The 16605-nt window shown below is 37.9% G+C and overlaps 1 long non-coding RNA gene and 1 pseudogene across 2 annotated transcripts; both read left to right on the forward strand.

Moving 5' to 3' along the window:
- The first annotated feature begins 9398 nt into the window (after positions 1-9398).
- LOC147478151 (acyl carrier protein 1, chloroplastic-like) lies at positions 9399-11274 on the forward strand (annotated as a pseudogene). The gene is made up of 4 exons (XR_015209031.1): positions 9399-9584; positions 9822-9932; positions 10613-10735; positions 10918-11274. The product of XR_015209031.1 is annotated as an acyl carrier protein 1, chloroplastic-like (transcript).
- A 1394-nt stretch (positions 11275-12668) lies between these two features.
- LOC147478152 (uncharacterized) lies at positions 12669-13862 on the forward strand. The gene is made up of 3 exons (XR_015209032.1): positions 12669-12805; positions 13223-13276; positions 13403-13862. It is a non-coding gene; the product is annotated as an uncharacterized LOC147478152 (long non-coding RNA).
- The last annotated feature ends 2743 nt before the right edge of the window (positions 13863-16605 follow it).

The raw sequence follows: 16605 nt of genomic DNA on the forward strand, positions 1-16605 counted from the left end.
GGCCGATGAGAGGAAATTGACAAACTCACTACTCAAGTACTCAACAAAGCCACTATTCTAACTCTTTCTGTGAGAGGGGAAAATATGGAAGTAGCAACTTCCTTCCCCTTCTTCTCCTCCCTCTTCCTGAGTTCTGATCTCATCTTTCTCATTCGTCCTCCATCAATCTCTTAAAATCCCCTTTATAATCTCTTTTATCTCCCTCTCTTTATCTCCTCTCTAGTTTTTTTATCTCTCTTTTCCATATCTTCTTTTTTTATCATGTATTTTCAAATATGAGTTGTCTAGATCTTGATTTTATTCTTGATGAGAGTGAAGAGGATGAGCTTCACCGTCTTCATCTCCAGATGGAGTCTATGTGGAGGATAAATAAGTTTCCAGACAAGATTAGTCTGAATTCCATTAATGATAAAGAGAGAAAACTCTGATTGGTAAGCTTTTCACCTCGAGGAAGTTTGATGAAGTAGATATTAAAAATGAATTAGTGAAATCCTGGAATACTAATTCAAAAAATTTGATTACTTTCTTATCTAAAGGTTTATTCAAATTTTAGTTTGAAGATGAACAGGAATTAAGATTTGTTCTTGAAAATGGTCCATGGTCAGTTCATGGGTTTATTATGTCTCTCAAGCAATGGATTCCTGATAATCCTACTAATAATTATAGATTTCAAGAGTTTAGATTGTGGATTCAAGTGTTTGGTCTCCTTCTCGAAAGGTCTACTTGGGAGAATATCCATAAAATTGGCTCTGCTTTTGGGTTAGTTGTCGCTATTGATTTTGTAGGAGGATCTGATGTTGGTAATTCCTTTTCTCGAGTCCAAGTTATGTATCCTATCTGGAAGAGGATGGTGAGTAATGTTGTGGTTAATCTTTATAAAAATAAGTTTGTTCAGATTTTTTTTCAAATATGAGAAGCTTCATTCCTATATTTTGTTATTGTTGATGTGGGTTGATTGTGCATGATTATAAGGAATGCAAAGATTTTATTAATCATCCGTTGTTTAATTTTAAAGAGGGTATCAAAAAAACCCCTGGAGCTTCTGTTCTTCCTTTTTCAAATAGAATTAAAGCTGTGCCTTTTAAATTTGGGATTGGCATTCAGTCCAGAAAAGTTCTAGAATGGGATCCTAAGGCTGATAAGTTGAAAAAGAGTGTTCCAATGGATCTCAAGATGCAAACATACAATAGGAAAGGTAAGTAGATTTCTTCTGCTAGACTTTCCTCTAAAGCTAGTTCTGGGTATTCTGATGATGTCCTGGTGGAGAAGATAATGGTAGCAGATGAAGTAGTTTTGCCGTCTGTGGTTAACGTGATTATTCCCAATATGGATGTTACTTTCTCTGAGGCATCTACCAATGATAATTTGCATATGGCAATTCTGTTATTCCTGATCTGACAAAAGACAGTCCTGTGAGAGATCCTTAAGGTGAGTGCGTCCAAGCTGAGTTGTTGACAAGTGGCACCTCTCTTGTTTCTGGGCCAGGCCTGGAAGGTGTCTGCTTGGACTCTTCTCTTGGGGATGCAGATCCAATTTTGGTCAATATGGATCTTGGGCTCCACCCGGATCCCTTGGTTAATGGGCTTTCTGAGGACTCAGATTTTCTTGCTTTGTCTGATATGGATGTTGGGCCCCCTCAAGAGTCTGTTCCTGGGCCATCTGAGTCCAGCATAGAAGTTATGTTCTCTGAACCTCTTTTGGACTCCTTACCTGTTTCTATGGACTTTATGTTTTCCAGTTTAGCTAGGCCCACTTTAAGCCCAAAGCTTCCTTCTTATCTTCGGCCCAATCTAAGCCCAAAAGCTAGAAAAAGCCCGGTTTCTCTGGCCAAGCCTCATACCAGCAAGCATGCAAAACTCCATAATCGTGATCTCTTAGTTTCTGATTCCATACTCTGGCCCCTCTCAAAAGGAAAGTTGTCAAAAAATCTAGCTGATATTTTCAAAAAAATTGGCAGCTCTAGGAAGCATATATGTGGTTTCCAAGAAAATTTCGGGAGTTGGTAGTTTTGTATTATCTCAAGAATATGAAACGAAAAGTTACACCTTGGAGACTTCACAAGCATGCGCTGACATCTCTGAAGAAGTACAATATTTTTCTCGCAAAAGGATTATGGTCTCTACAAAAGTTTTCTCCTATGAGTTTAGAAATTCTAAGAGATAAAAAATGAGTGATAGTTCAGGATCCTCTCAGGGCTTCCCACCTCACATGTTCTCTCAAAAGAGGAGAAAGGTAATATTAAGAAGAAGCCAGTGGAAGTGAGGAAAGGAAGATTTTTGTAAGTTTTAAAAACAAAAGGAAAGTTGATGATTCTGTTGAGGAAGATGATACAGTAAAAGGAAAGAGGTTGAGAACCCAATATCTTATAGATTGAGATATAGAAGGAAAAGAGATCATGTCAAGTTCTGATGGTGATGGTTCTATGGGAATCACTCCTTCCCCTTCTCCTTCTGAGTTAATCAAGAGTGATTCCTTTAGCAAGTATTCAAGTAACCCAAGTGTCTTTTTTTATGGTCCAGGAGAATCTGATTCTAGGAGTTCAAAGAGTTTGGTTTTAGCAGATTATGGTTCTAAAGATTCGGTAAGCTCTGGGTCTCATGACACTGTCTCTAAGGGTTCTGGGTCATCTAGTTCTGGTTTTTGGGGTTCTGGTGATAGTGCTTATGGTTCACAAGGTTCTAGTTCTTTTGACACTGGTTTTAATTCTTCAGATAAGAATGTTGGTTTTTTTGGTTCTGGAGGTTCTTCTAGTTCAAATGGTCTCTCTCTCTCTGATGATGAGTCTGATGATGGGTTTAATAATTCATCTAGTTATTCGGGTCCTGACATTCCTAGCTCTGAGGGACTCAATGTGGCTGCTTTAAACAACTCAGAAGGGTTCGCGGTGACTGACCCATTTCAGTCACCTCTAGAGCCATGACGACAACTGCATAGAATTGTCGGGGAATTGGTTCGGCCTCGACAATGGTAGCTCTTAAGAACCTGATTATGGTTTCAGATCCTAATATTCTTTGTTTGTCTGAAACCATGGCTACGGGGAAAAAAAATGGTTCTAGTTGGTAAGAAAATTACGTATGGTGGTAAATGTATAGTGCCTGCAGCTGGATTGACTATTTTTTGGAAAGAAAACATTCAGCTGGAAATTTTAGGAGCTACAACTAATCATATTAAATGGAAAACTCTCTAATTACTTTTCAAATTCTGATTGGTTTTTCTCTTTTATATATGATGAGTCTATCTCCTATAAGAGGAAGAGGGTCTAGGATGAGCTGCGTGAGATGTCCTTGCTAATTCTTGGTCTTTGGGTCCTCTTATTTGGTGACTTTAATTAGCTCTATTTCTTCTCCTTAGAGAAAGTTGGTGGTAATGGTACTTTCAATTATAGAAGCATGAATGCTTTTAATGATTTTATTAATGACCTTGGGCTTATGGATCTAGGGTTTAAAGGATCAAGGTTTACCTGGGCGAATAAAAGATTCTTTGGAGATCATATCCTAGAAAGATTGGATATAGCTCTAGCCACCATAAATTGGCTAGAACTTTTCCCTCACTCTCTCATTCAAAATATTTCCATCTCTCTCGATTATTTTTCCCCTGCCTATAAATCTCAATAATTCCCTCCAAAAAACCAAAAACCCTTTTAGATTTTTTGAAATGTGGACTAAAGAGTCTTCTTGTAAAGATGTTATTGCATTGGCCTGGGAAGATACTTCTTGGGGAGACTGTTCTGGTACCTCTGCTTTGTCTGTTCACAATAGATTAAAAAATACCATTAAGAAATTGAGAAAATGAAATGCTGAGGTTTTTAGGGATGTTTATCTTAATATCAAGACAGTTAGAAGGGAGTTGGATAATATTCTCTCTAAAGATATGGAGGTAGCAGTAAACTACTCCAAGTTCCTATCTCTTCAAGAAGAATTAGAGGTTTTACTTGATAAGGAAACAAGCTTTTGAAAGCAGAAATCAACCACAAACTGGGTCAAGGATGCAGGTAGAAATACTAGATTTTTTCATCTGTCTACTATCTATAGAAGGAGGAAAAATAGTATTGAAAAGCTCAAAAATCAAAATGGTGGTTGGGATACAGAAAAAGTAGAGGTTGGGCTCAATATCAATGCTTATTTCAAGAATATTTTTACTTCTGATGAACCTAATACCAACCCTGATATCTTGAATCTCTTTGATCCCTGTATCACTCCAAGTGAAAACATTTTGCTAACTAGAGTGCCTTCTGATGCTGAGATCTGGTCTACCATTAAAAGCATGGGTGCCCTTAAAGCTCCTTGCCCTGATGGATTCCAGGGTATTTTCTATCAAAAGTATTGGGATACTATCCATCTTGAGATTTCTGAAGCAGTCAAAGCTTTCTTCACTTTCTCTATATAAGTTAGCTCCTTGTCTAAATGAGACTTTCATCACTCTTATTCCTAAGATTTCAAATCCTGAGCACATCACCAAATTTAGACCCATCAGTCTCTGCAACTTTTCCTATAAGATTATCTCAAAGATCATGACCACCAGGCTAAAACCACTCTTTCACAAATTTATCTCCCCCCTTCAAGGTGCCTTTGTCAAAGGTAGATCTATTAGAGATAACATTGGGCTTGCAAGTGAAGTAATGCATATTATGAGAAAGATGAAAAAACATAAGTAAGGCTGGATGGCCATAAAGTTGGATATGAAAAAAGCTTTTGATAGGGTTGAGTGGTGCTTTGTGGATCAAATTCTGGGTAAACTTGGGTTTTCTGCCAAGTGGAGGAAAATGATTCAACAATGTCTTAGTACTGTCTCTTATAATGTTCTGCTGAATGGATCCCCCCTTGACAAAGTATATCCTGAGAGAGGTGTCAGGTAGGGGGATCCTTTATCTCCATACCTCTTCATCATTGTTGCAGAAGCTCTCTCTAGACTTATTGTCATAGCCCGATTTTCTAAACAATTAAAAATAATGAATATTTGAAATATAAATATCTCAAACATCATTATGTTCAATTGTCTAAAACCGAGCTATGACGGGTGATACAACACATGTCAAAACCTAAAACCCACATCACAAGGATCAACTTAACAACAAAAATCTCCAAATTCCTCAACTATCACTTTATTGAACTTTCTTCCATCCCAATACAAACATAAACAAACTTTAAGAATAAAATTTCCAACATCGTATTCTCATGTCATATAAAATGTAACCTACATTATTACATCATTCCAAAGATCGGACCTAATAAACTAAACTCCCCGGACTGCTCGGTGAGAATCCAAATCACACGCCATGGTTCCTTTGCCTTCCACCTATGTTCCCAAGAACACACCCACGCGTTGCAAAACAAAGCAAACATGGGTTGACAAATTGAATTTGCTGGTATGAGTAGACTAAACACATATAACCATTATCATATTTTAATTATTCAAACAATCCATTTATTTTATCCCATAACTCAATCATTCACGGCTTGGAAGAAGATGTAGTTTCGGCCATTTTAACCCGGCATAATTTCTTCCTAAGCAAAACTTCCATTTTATTAACTTCCATCCGATTAACTTCCATCTTATTAACTCATTCTAATAACTCCTTTTAATATCTAAATAATTGAATTACACTTACCGATATCCACTGCCAGATAAGGGTAGGACCGGCCCCTCAAGACAAAATGTTATTAAGTCCTACCCTCCTGCAAAAGAAAGTTAGAACTTCTATATATTATATGTAGATATTATATTAGGTATTCAAAAGAAAACCCAAACACTCACATAATCAAATTAATTTCTCTTATTAATTAATAAATTACTTTTCTTATACACATATTTCACAACCTATGTACCTTAGGTCATTCCCGCCACATTCAAGGAATACCCAATCTTACATTCATGACACTCAAGGAATACAACTAACCCAAGGCTTAATACCTTAGTTCCTCTCTAGGGTAGTCCAAACAATCGGTCATTCATGGCACATTCAATGAATACCCGGTCATTCATGGCACATTCAATGAATACCCTATATAACATTATTTAACGGGCCATTTATGACACATTCAATAATGCCCACCTAACATATGACATCAACAGTCATAAACTAAAATTCCAAAACTTGAGTCGTGGAGTTCTAAAAGAGTGCGGTAACTTTATTTACGCATTATTGAACTTTATTTCATGTATCATTTCAGAGAACGAATGAGTATCTTGATTCCTGTATTTTTTATTTACGCGTTATTAATTTCAGGGATGTCTTAGTGTCATAACGTTGCATATCATAAAATACTGCAAAATCACATAGTAGTTAATACACATACACACGTATATATAGAGGTCTTAGCCTAAAGTCAAGTATGCTAATAACTACAGACCTATCCAAATAGCCCAAATCATAATCCGGGTTAAAAGTCAACTCTTGTCAACGGTCAAAGTCAACTATGATCAAAGTCAAAGTCAAAGGTGCATGGCTCAAAGTCAACACATCATGGTCAAAGTCAAAGTCAACCCATCATGGTCAAAGTCAAAGGTCGATGGTCAAAGTCAACGGTGCATGGCTCATGGGCTCATGGCTAAGGTCATGGTTCGTAATCTAACTGGGCCAAGCCCAAACCTTTAAGAACCCGAAGCGTCTAAAACCAATTATTTATTCCACCGATTGGGATCAATGTTTAAGTCCCTATGGAATCGCCCCAAAACAATATTAGAACACGCCCAAAAGCGTAAAAAGTGGTTCGGTCCAAAAATACAAATGAAACGGGCCCATAGACTAATATTAGAACTGGTCCCAAAACTTAAGTTAAACTGGGCCCGAACTAAACAACCAAAATCGGGCCCAAAACTAAAACAAAAGAAATACAAAATGGCCCAAAGGACTTAAACCAAATTGGTCCAACTTAGTTGGCTGGGGTCCGCCCCCAAGCCCTGTGCCCAATCAAATGAAAAATGTCATCTCCTTCCTCAAGTTTCTCTCCTCCACCACCAGCACCAAACCGACCACCCCACCTTCTACACGACCCCCCAATTAACCTAAGCGGTTTTACTCCAAATGAAAAACCCAATCACATTAACAAAAGCAAAACCCCCATTCACTAACTCGATAACCCATCCCCAAAACTAGATCTAAAACCTTACCGCCGCCATTAATGGCTTCCATCCCCATTCAACAGCCCCCATCCACATTCCAACATCAACCAAACATCAACCACCCATCAAATCAAACAAACACAGGTTCAAAGCGATTTCAAAGCGCAAAAAAACCAATCCCGAATGGCAAGAACGCCATTAACCCTCCAAGGCTTCATCGCCCCACTCGACCTTCCACCGCCACCAAATCATCCCCAATCATCAATCACTCCCATAACCACATACAACAGTTTAACATTAAAAAAAAAACATAGTTTATACAATATGAGCAGGGGATTCCGTTCCGTCGGGCAATACTTTATCCATTGGCCATTCCGAAGCTTGAATAATTTTAAGCTCGAGTTTCCAAAACCGAAGAGTTTACGCGAAACACAAACCGACATCTTCTTGTGGGGCTTGCACCGCCATTAACAACTCTGTCGAGCTTTTCGGCGGTTTTAAGTTCGAGTTCAGCGGTTTAACAGTTAAATTCAAATTGAATTTAATAAAATTTAATAACACAAATAGCCTGAGAATTCAATACGGCAGGATAATGAGCGATATAAAAGATAAAGCTTAATTATCGCCCGATGTATGTAAACTACAAATCCGGTGAAATAGCCAAATAGCTACTCTCGCCCAGATGAGCAACTTGACCGAATCCTCCTAGCCCGATTAAATGGCTTCCACCCTCCAAAAAATCGGCTTTTCTTTGCTTCCATTTCCATTTTTCATTATTTTATTATTTCTCGAACCCTATTTTCTAGAAAAATGTGTTTATATACTTGGGTCCCAAACCCAAGCCCACCACGTGCACTCGGCCCAAAACCAAGCCCACGTATCCCGAGTCCAATCCGGCCAATTTTTAAAATAAACAATTAAATTAATTAATTAAATAGAAAAATACGTATAAAAAAACACGGGGTGTTATACTTATTGCGCAAGCTGAAGGCTCTAATTCTATCTCTGGTATCAAGATTAGGAAAAAGGCCCCTAGTATCAGTCATCTGTTCTATGCTGATAATTCTATTGTTCTCTGCAAAGCTGACTTAAAACAATCTGATTGTATGATGGATCTTATTAGAACTTATTGTGAAGCTTCTGGGCAAGCAGTGAATTTTGAAAAGTCAAGAGCCTTTTTCAGTGGGAATGTTTCCATACACACCCAGAAAAGTATCTTGAAAAAATGGAAGATGAGATTATTCGATGAGAAGGAAGTTTATTTGGGAGTTCCTATTTTGCCGGGGAAAAAGAAAAGTGAGAATTTTGAATATCTAGTTCAGAAGGTACAAAGGAAAATCACTGGCTGGAAGGCCAAAGTCTTATCTCTTGCTGGCAGAACTACTCTTATTAAAGTTGTTGCCCAAGCAATGCCTATATATGTTATGAGTACTTATCTTCTTCCTTGTAAGATCACAGATAAGTTGGATCAGCTTAATAGAAACTTCTGGTGGAATGGTTATAAAACATCTCATTCCTATCATACTATCAGCTGAGACAAATTATGTAGAAGTAAATCCAATGGAGGTCTAGGGTTCAGGAAAGCAAGGGATATGACAAGCTCTGATCAACAAACATTTTTGGAGGATGATTAAGGATAAGATTTCCAAATGCACTATGTTATTTAAGAAAACTTATCCAAAATGACAACATATGATTGATATGAAAAGTCTTCCTAGGGACACCTCTTACTTCTTTAAAGGCATCATCAGAACTTTGAAAGAGATCAAAAAGGGTTTTCTATGGAATATTGGAGCTGGCTCTTCTATTTCTATCTACTTGGTGCCTGAAGATGCTCTTACAACTTTTTTTCACGATACAAAATCTCTTAATTCAATGCCTTAATTTGGGTCTGTAATCTATAGATGTTGGAAGTTGGAACTTATCCTTAATACAGAGGCTAAGTATCAAACCATCAATCCGTATACCACCATACCTAGTGGCTACATCGAGCGTTTTTAACTCTTTAAAATATCGTAAAACGTGTTTGATATGTCGAAGTTTTGAAATGACACAACAAAATATTTCAACAAACTCGAGATAATAATCCATGGTCCCACATCTAGTAGAATTGAACTCTGCGGTCCAACCAATGAAAACAGTCCAAGCATGACTACGGAATACCTACTCATAAACGCAGCTCACCAAAACAACAACCACTTTATCCCACAATTACCAACCAACCCCAAAAAACAACCCCACACTCCAAAACACCCTAAGGACATACTCGGTAATGTACGTCGACTGGAGCTCTTCGATATAAACAAAGCGAAAAAAAACGAATATAAAATCTCTATAATTGGCAACCCCCAAAAAAACACATTCACTCTAATTCAGTAGTCACACTCTTCGTGCTCTCCGTCTCGCTCTCGTTTTCTCAGAATATCTCAGATCTCATTTTGTTTGTTTCGTTGTAATCGAAATCTATGGCGGCTTTTGCGGGAAATTCTGTATTTGTTTCTTCTTTCATGTGTGCTACTCAGGTATAACTATTATCACGATCTTCATCTTTATTATTAATATGTGATTTTTTATGGCATCACTATGTTCATTTATTGTTTTTTAGTGTATAGCTCAATTTTTTTGGATTTTTGTGGTAAAAAATGAAACTTTTTTTGTATGTTTGTGTTCAAATGATTACCAATTGACTGCTGACTCTTATAGAGTAAAATTAGTAGTAGGATTATGATTCAAGTGTTTGTTTTTTGTATTTTGAGCAGGCAACAACCAGGTATTCAGGACTGAAGTCAGTTTCACTCTGTACTCAGAGGAAAAGCTTCCCATCGCTTTCGCTGCGACAAGGGCCCCTCCGTTTCCGAGTCTCTTGTGCTGTATGTATCTCTAATTACAATGCTGTTACGCACTTTGAGTTTAAATTTCAGTTTAGTGATTTTTGTTGAGTAATAATTAGTCACCTATTAGTTTTGTGTATTCTGTTGCAATGTAATGAACACGAGTACAGCTATTTGTTTAATGTATTCAACTCCGTGTTTGAGTTATTTAAAAAAAAAATACTGAAAGACAAAGGAATAATAACTTTCTGTTTTGTAACAAGAAATATGAACCTAAAATTGAAAATTGAACTTTATTTTTTTAAATTTTTTTTGGTATCTATTGTTTTCAAATTGTAGAAAAAGAAGCATGCTGCTCTGTTTTAAGGTTTTTTCTAATTCGACAATGTCTTATGGGATGGAACTCATGTGGGTAAACCTCCCATCCCAAACACCAAAGATAAAAAAGGACATGTAGGTAAGTGAGTTAATGACACAGTTGTATTGTTGTGCTTTCACTCTTGATATAATCCTTGCTAAATAGAATTTGACTGCGCTATCTGGCTCTTTGGAGATTGATACCAAATTGGTTTCCTTTTGTTCACCTTTAGGGGAATCAACACTTCCCTTTCCACTTTTCTGCTACCTAGGTCATGCATGCATATATTCGGTAGGTTGTAAAGATTGCTATACTAGCAGCGCAGCTGTAGCAAATGCTAATTCTTCATTTTGGTGTGCAGGCTAAACCTGAGACAGTTGAAAAGGTGTGCGAAATAGTAAGGAAGCAGTTGGCATTGCCAGCTGATTCTGCTGTTTCGGGTGAGTCAAAATTTGCTTCCCTTGGAGCTGATTCTCTCGATACGGTAATTATTCAGCAACTTTACATTCTCCATAGCTTACCATCTTAAACATGTTGGCTGGCAACTTTGTGAACTTTTATGGTTTTAGTGGGGACACTTCCATGATATACAATATTCTCGCTCATATTGCGTGTCTGCACTATCTACGCCCTTTAACTTACTCACCATGGCATTCATGTTAATAGGTTGAGATTGTGATGGGACTTGAGGAGGCGCTTGGGATCAGTGTCGAAGAAGAGAGCTGCGAGACTATTGCAACTGTTCAGGATGCAGCAGATCTCATTGAGAACCCTCATTGAGAAGAAGGTTTAAAGGAAGCAGGGCAGGGCTTATAAAGTTATGGAAGATAGAAGTAGTATTAAGAAGGAGGTTTTTCTGTGTGGTGCTCTTGAGTTCGGTTTTCCTTTAGCATTTGATGTTTTATTAGTTACAAAAGAACTTTTTCGGTAATTTGTTTCGATGTCTGTTCCTAAGTTCTATCTTTAGAATGAACTAATAAAGTCTGTCTTGTCTGTTTGATGGAAACTTATTTTCTTTAGCAATTTATTCGTAGAATTCAGGAATTCTATTTCAGTGGCAATTGTGGTTTCAGCTAGAATTGTTTTCTGGGTAGTAAAAATAACAACAGTGTGTTAACTGTTAAGGGGGTAAAAGGAAAAGGAAGTAAAACCAAAATGCCAGATGGATGATTTTGCTGTATTTTGGAAGTAATCCACTGTTACAATTTTTTACCTTGGTAAATATCCTGATCCAGAATGAGGGTTTGGAATCTCTGTATACTGTGATGTGCAAGCTAGGACGCTCCTTTAAATTCTTTTGACTTTTTTCGTCATATTCATATGTGCTTGTGCTTACTACGTGTCTCACCTTCCCTTTTGAACTTGTACTGATACTACATGTTGCATTTTCGGATAATTTCTCTTAAAGCGGTGTTCGCAGGTATCTCACTTCTCCTGTTCCTTTTCGATTTTTTGGTAAGATTGACTCTTGAAAATTACATTTGGAGAATAGATTCCATTTATTCTTTTGGCTTGAATTTTAGCTTGATATGCAAGCTAGGACGCTCAACTTTTTCCTTACTATATATACTCAATTTAAACTTTCTTGATTCTAAATTTGGTACTTCTTGTTTCAATGGATTCAAGTACTTCTGAATTATTAGATCAAGGGTCTGTATTCTTTTTTGCAATAGTATTTCTTGTTACTATTAATTAGTTTCTAGTTTCTTGATCAATATGTTGTTGTATGTATTTACTGTCTTTCGCGTGTTCATAACTATATAGATAATTTTCTTCCTTGTACATATATGTACTGAATAGAAAATTCTTGTATAGATCAAAGATAAAAATGGGAAAAGCTATTGCTGTGCTTAATGGTAGTGAAGGTGTGAGTGGCACTGTCAAGAAGTCTCTTATTTCAGCTAAAATGAGGGGGTGTTGCATTTTGTTTATCTTTTCTTGATTGTTCAATTTGAAGGTCCTCATTTCGACCCAGATGGCAAAGAGCACGGCACTCCTGAGGATGAAATACGTCACGTTGGTGACCTTGGAAATGTCGTGAGCTGGTTGGGATGGTATTTTTATTTTTGAGTTGCTTTGTGTTGCTCTGCTGCAGTATCTCTCATCTTGGTCATCACTGTTCCCATTCATATGATTGTTGGTAATCTTGCTGCTATTGCTGAGTTTATAGCAATAGAATAACGTAACTGGGTACAATTGCTTTTGAATGTGAAATACTCATTAACAAAGTCAGACTTCATTGCAATTATAATTACAATACTCAGTGGTGGCATTCTCATAATCATTGAAGCAATGAAGAATTGAGTAGTATAAATAGATTGGTCGCATGTTTCAGGTGTTGCTGAATTCACCATAATTGACTAACAGGTTATATATCTGATCTTTTCTCTCTTCTTGCTCATTTTTACTAGTAATGCACAAATTTCAGATAGTTATACATAAGCAGGTTACAGAATAACCGGTCCTCAATGTTGTAGATTTCTCTCATTGGTCCCAGATTCCATTATTGGAAGAGCTGTTGTTGTGCATGCTGACCCTGATGATCTTGGAAAGGGTAATTTCACTACACTTGAATTTCTATATCTTCAACAGCAAGTAAGTGCGGGTGCATATGTGTGTGTGTGTGTGTGTTTACGGGGTCAGGGCGGATGCAGGATTCACCACAAGGAGGGGCTACTGGTCTTAATTGTCACTGCTATTTGGTTTTGACTTTTGGGGGTATAATTCATGAATAGTGACAACTATATATGTGTGTTTTTGGGGGCAAAGTTGGGGGGCTATTACCCCGGACAGCCAACTCATAGATCCGTCCCTGGGGCGGGGTGAGGGGAAGCAAAAGGTGTTCAAACTCCTAATTATGAATACCCCTTTGGTAATATATGAATATGTGCCTCTTCTATGACACAGTCATTGTTTCATGTTTCCTACACGATACTGCTTGTATTTACATGTGTATTTTCATCTTTCCCAGGGGGTCATGAACTCAGCAAAGTCACCGGAAATGCAGGTGGGAGGGTTGCCTGTGGTGAGCATATTGTTGCTCTTGCTGCATCTAAATCTGCCTGCGCCCAACTTCTAGATCTTGTTATCGTATCAACTAAGTTTCACTGGTTTGATTATGTTTCTAATATAGGTATTTATCTTTCCTCAGGTGTTATCGGCCTTCAGGGATGACCTCTTACTTAACCGTGAGATTAATAATCTCACGGTTAAACATTTTAGTGGTTTACGTTAGTTCCAAGTAACAAGGTGTTGTAAAAATCTCGAGGAATAAAGGAGTTCAGTGATTGGGGGTAGAATTCCGTAGCATTAGGGCTGGTCATCGAGCTACCCGAGTCGAGTTTTGCTATACTCGAGCTCGACTCGCACATGTAGAAGCTCAACTCGAACTTGCATTCGAGCTTAATATTGAAGTTCAAGCTCGACTCGTCTAGTTCTACTAATAGCTCGAGCTCGACTCGGCTCGACTCATTTTACACTTCGAGCTCGAGTTCAGTTATGTTCGTTTGAACTCGAACTCGAAAAAAAATGTATATAAAACATTAAAACTAGTATAAATTGTAAATTATAGTTGGGTATAAATTATAAAATAACGTATAAATTATAAATTATATACTACCTATGGGTTTATAAAACGAGTAGCTCGCGAACTACTCAAGCTCGACTCAAGTAGTTCATAAGTGGCTCGCGAGCTATTCGAACTCGAACTACTCGCTATCTAGAATGAGTTTTAAATTAAGCTCAAACTCGACTCATACTTTTGTGTGCGGATTAGTTTGAGTCGAGCCTTCGATGAGCCAAGTTCGAGTTACTCACAAATAGCTTGACTCGATGACCAGCCATAGGGAGCATTATGTTGAAATAATAGACATGTAACATACTTATACTTGTAGTTTGTGCACTCTATAGCATATTAGTTTACGAATACTGCTTTTTTACCCTCTTCACCATTACAAAGGGTTCTTGTACAGAGGTCCAATGTTAGTTAGTAAAATTGTCGCCAAAATAAACACAAAAATAACCAAAGCCAATTATATCTCTCCTATTCTTTTACACCGACCTTCTTGGCCTGGTTTGGAAGGAGCTGTGTTTTGGTCTTTTGGATCTCAAGAGGGGTAATACTAGTACGTGTGGAGAACGAAATGAGACTTGGAACTGCAGGACTATTGGACAGAATACCAGAATAGAGATCGTGAGAACATGCATGTATGGTGAACAATTGATCAAACCTTGATTAAAAAGCTCTTTTGGATGGCGATCCTTTTGAATCAACACTAGAAAATCTGGCCGTTGAAGATGGTATTTTTGGACAAATTTTCTCTGCGCCGATCAAAGGGCTACTCATAACAAAGACTTCAAACAACCCGAGTTTTGATCAATATGATGATGTCGAGGGTTGCCCTATGCTTCATGTGATTAATTTCACAAACAAACTGGTTTTATCTCGGGAGGTGATGATGCTTTAAAATGCAAACTTTTCCTTCTACATTAAAAGGGGAAGCGTTGGTATGGTTTAGCGAATTACCTCCGCTGATTCGTCGATTCAAGGACTTAACCGAAAGTTTTCAAGGCGTTTTCATCATAATCTCAAACGTCCAAATGGAGTACGAAGTTCTTTTCAATATCAAGCAACAACGTGAGGAAACTCTCCGTAGTTTTTTATCGCGACGTTTCTTCAAAGGCTGGTGAGATTTCTCGAGCAATCCGATCTATGGTGGTTTACGCTTTTAAAGAAGCTATCTTGTTTGATAAAGATGGGTTATACAACTCTCTTTGTTCGATATTCCATCTTCCCGGCGTCGCGTTTATACCGGCGAAGTTCAACAATTTATCAATGTTGAAGGCGACATATTTTGCTTTCGAACTTCTCATGACAAAGATAATAAAGGAAAGGATTTCAATGATCGTGAATAAAGCGGAAGAATCCGACTTTTGATCAACAAACAACCCGGTCGAGGAAACCTCCGTGATAAGAAAGAAGACTCCACGAGCGGATTTGGAAAGCCTTTTACTGATTTTGAATTAACTCCGCTTTTAATACCAAAATACGAGTGGTTTACGACAAAATCAAGGATAAAGCCCCGCTCCACTCGCCGCTTTCCTTTGGCGCACGACACTAAATCAACTTCGCGATAAATCGTTATGGGCTAAATTTCATAATGATTATGGTCATGAGACAGAGAATTGTCGATCTTTTTGGGGGAAGAATTGAAAAGCTTGTGCGGAATGGGAAACTTGATCAATGCGTGCGTAAGAAAGTAACAACTCAAGCTTTAACTATCACTAATCACAATGTCATTAAGGTTGGACATGCCATCATTGATTTATTGTCCAATACTCACCGGAAAACTGCTCGTCGTTCTAAAAGTCAAATATGTCTAATTTGTGCGTTAGTTAGCGGGATCAATTTCGTGGAAGGTTTTCGCGACGGAGACTATTGAAGATGAACCATTATGTTTCACCCCACCAAGATCTAATGGGCGTGCATGTTCCTCATTATGATCTTCGTCGCGTGATAAGCTGCGCAGATATCATTTGTATCGTGTACAACGATATAATGATTGAATTTGGTAGTTCACTAAGCGTCATGTTTTACGGGTGTTATCGCAATTATTCCTTTTATTGATAACTTGGTCACCCCCGAAAATCGCCTATCGTTGGTTTTGATGGTACCGCTACTCATCAAGGTTGAAAGGTGTCTCTCGGCCACTTATGCGAAGGAAGTCAATATTGATTTCTTATTGATGGATTATAAATCCTTTACAATGTCATCCTTGGTAGAGATTGATTCATTATATGGAAGTCGCCGCCTCAACATATCATCAAGCCATCAAGTTCCCATTTAATAAAAAGTATGTAAAGGTGCTCCGGTGATCAACTCGGCATCTCTAATTTGCCACCGACAATGTTCTCGATGATTATAAGAAGTCGGGTTGTTGGATGAACTATTCTGAGTTCCAACGCCATCAAATAGCAATTACAAAGATCAGGGACCTTCGGTTTACTCTGCCAATAGAAATGTTGAAGGACCCGACGACCGATCCACTTTTAGAAGTTCAAATTGGCCAACTCCCGAAGAGACTACTTTTTATTTCAGCCAAACTTCCGGGAAGAGGAGAGACAAGAGCTTTATTTTGTTGGGCGGAAGAATAATCATGTGTTTGCTTGGCGAATAGAGCAAATGCCCGGTATAGATCCTTCGGTGGCTTGTCATAAACTTCGACATTGATCCTAATGCAAAACCAGTTCGACAAAAGCCCCGAAGGATGGCCCCCAATAGAAAGATGAAAGTGAAAGACGAAATGTCACCCGCCCTTGTCTCCATTAACTTTATAAGGCGCGGACTTATCCAAC

The sequence above is a fragment of the Coptis chinensis genome, chromosome 9 (assembly GCF_015680905.1).
Source record: "Coptis chinensis isolate HL-2020 chromosome 9, ASM1568090v1, whole genome shotgun sequence".
NCBI lineage: Eukaryota > Viridiplantae > Streptophyta > Magnoliopsida > Ranunculales > Ranunculaceae > Coptis > Coptis chinensis.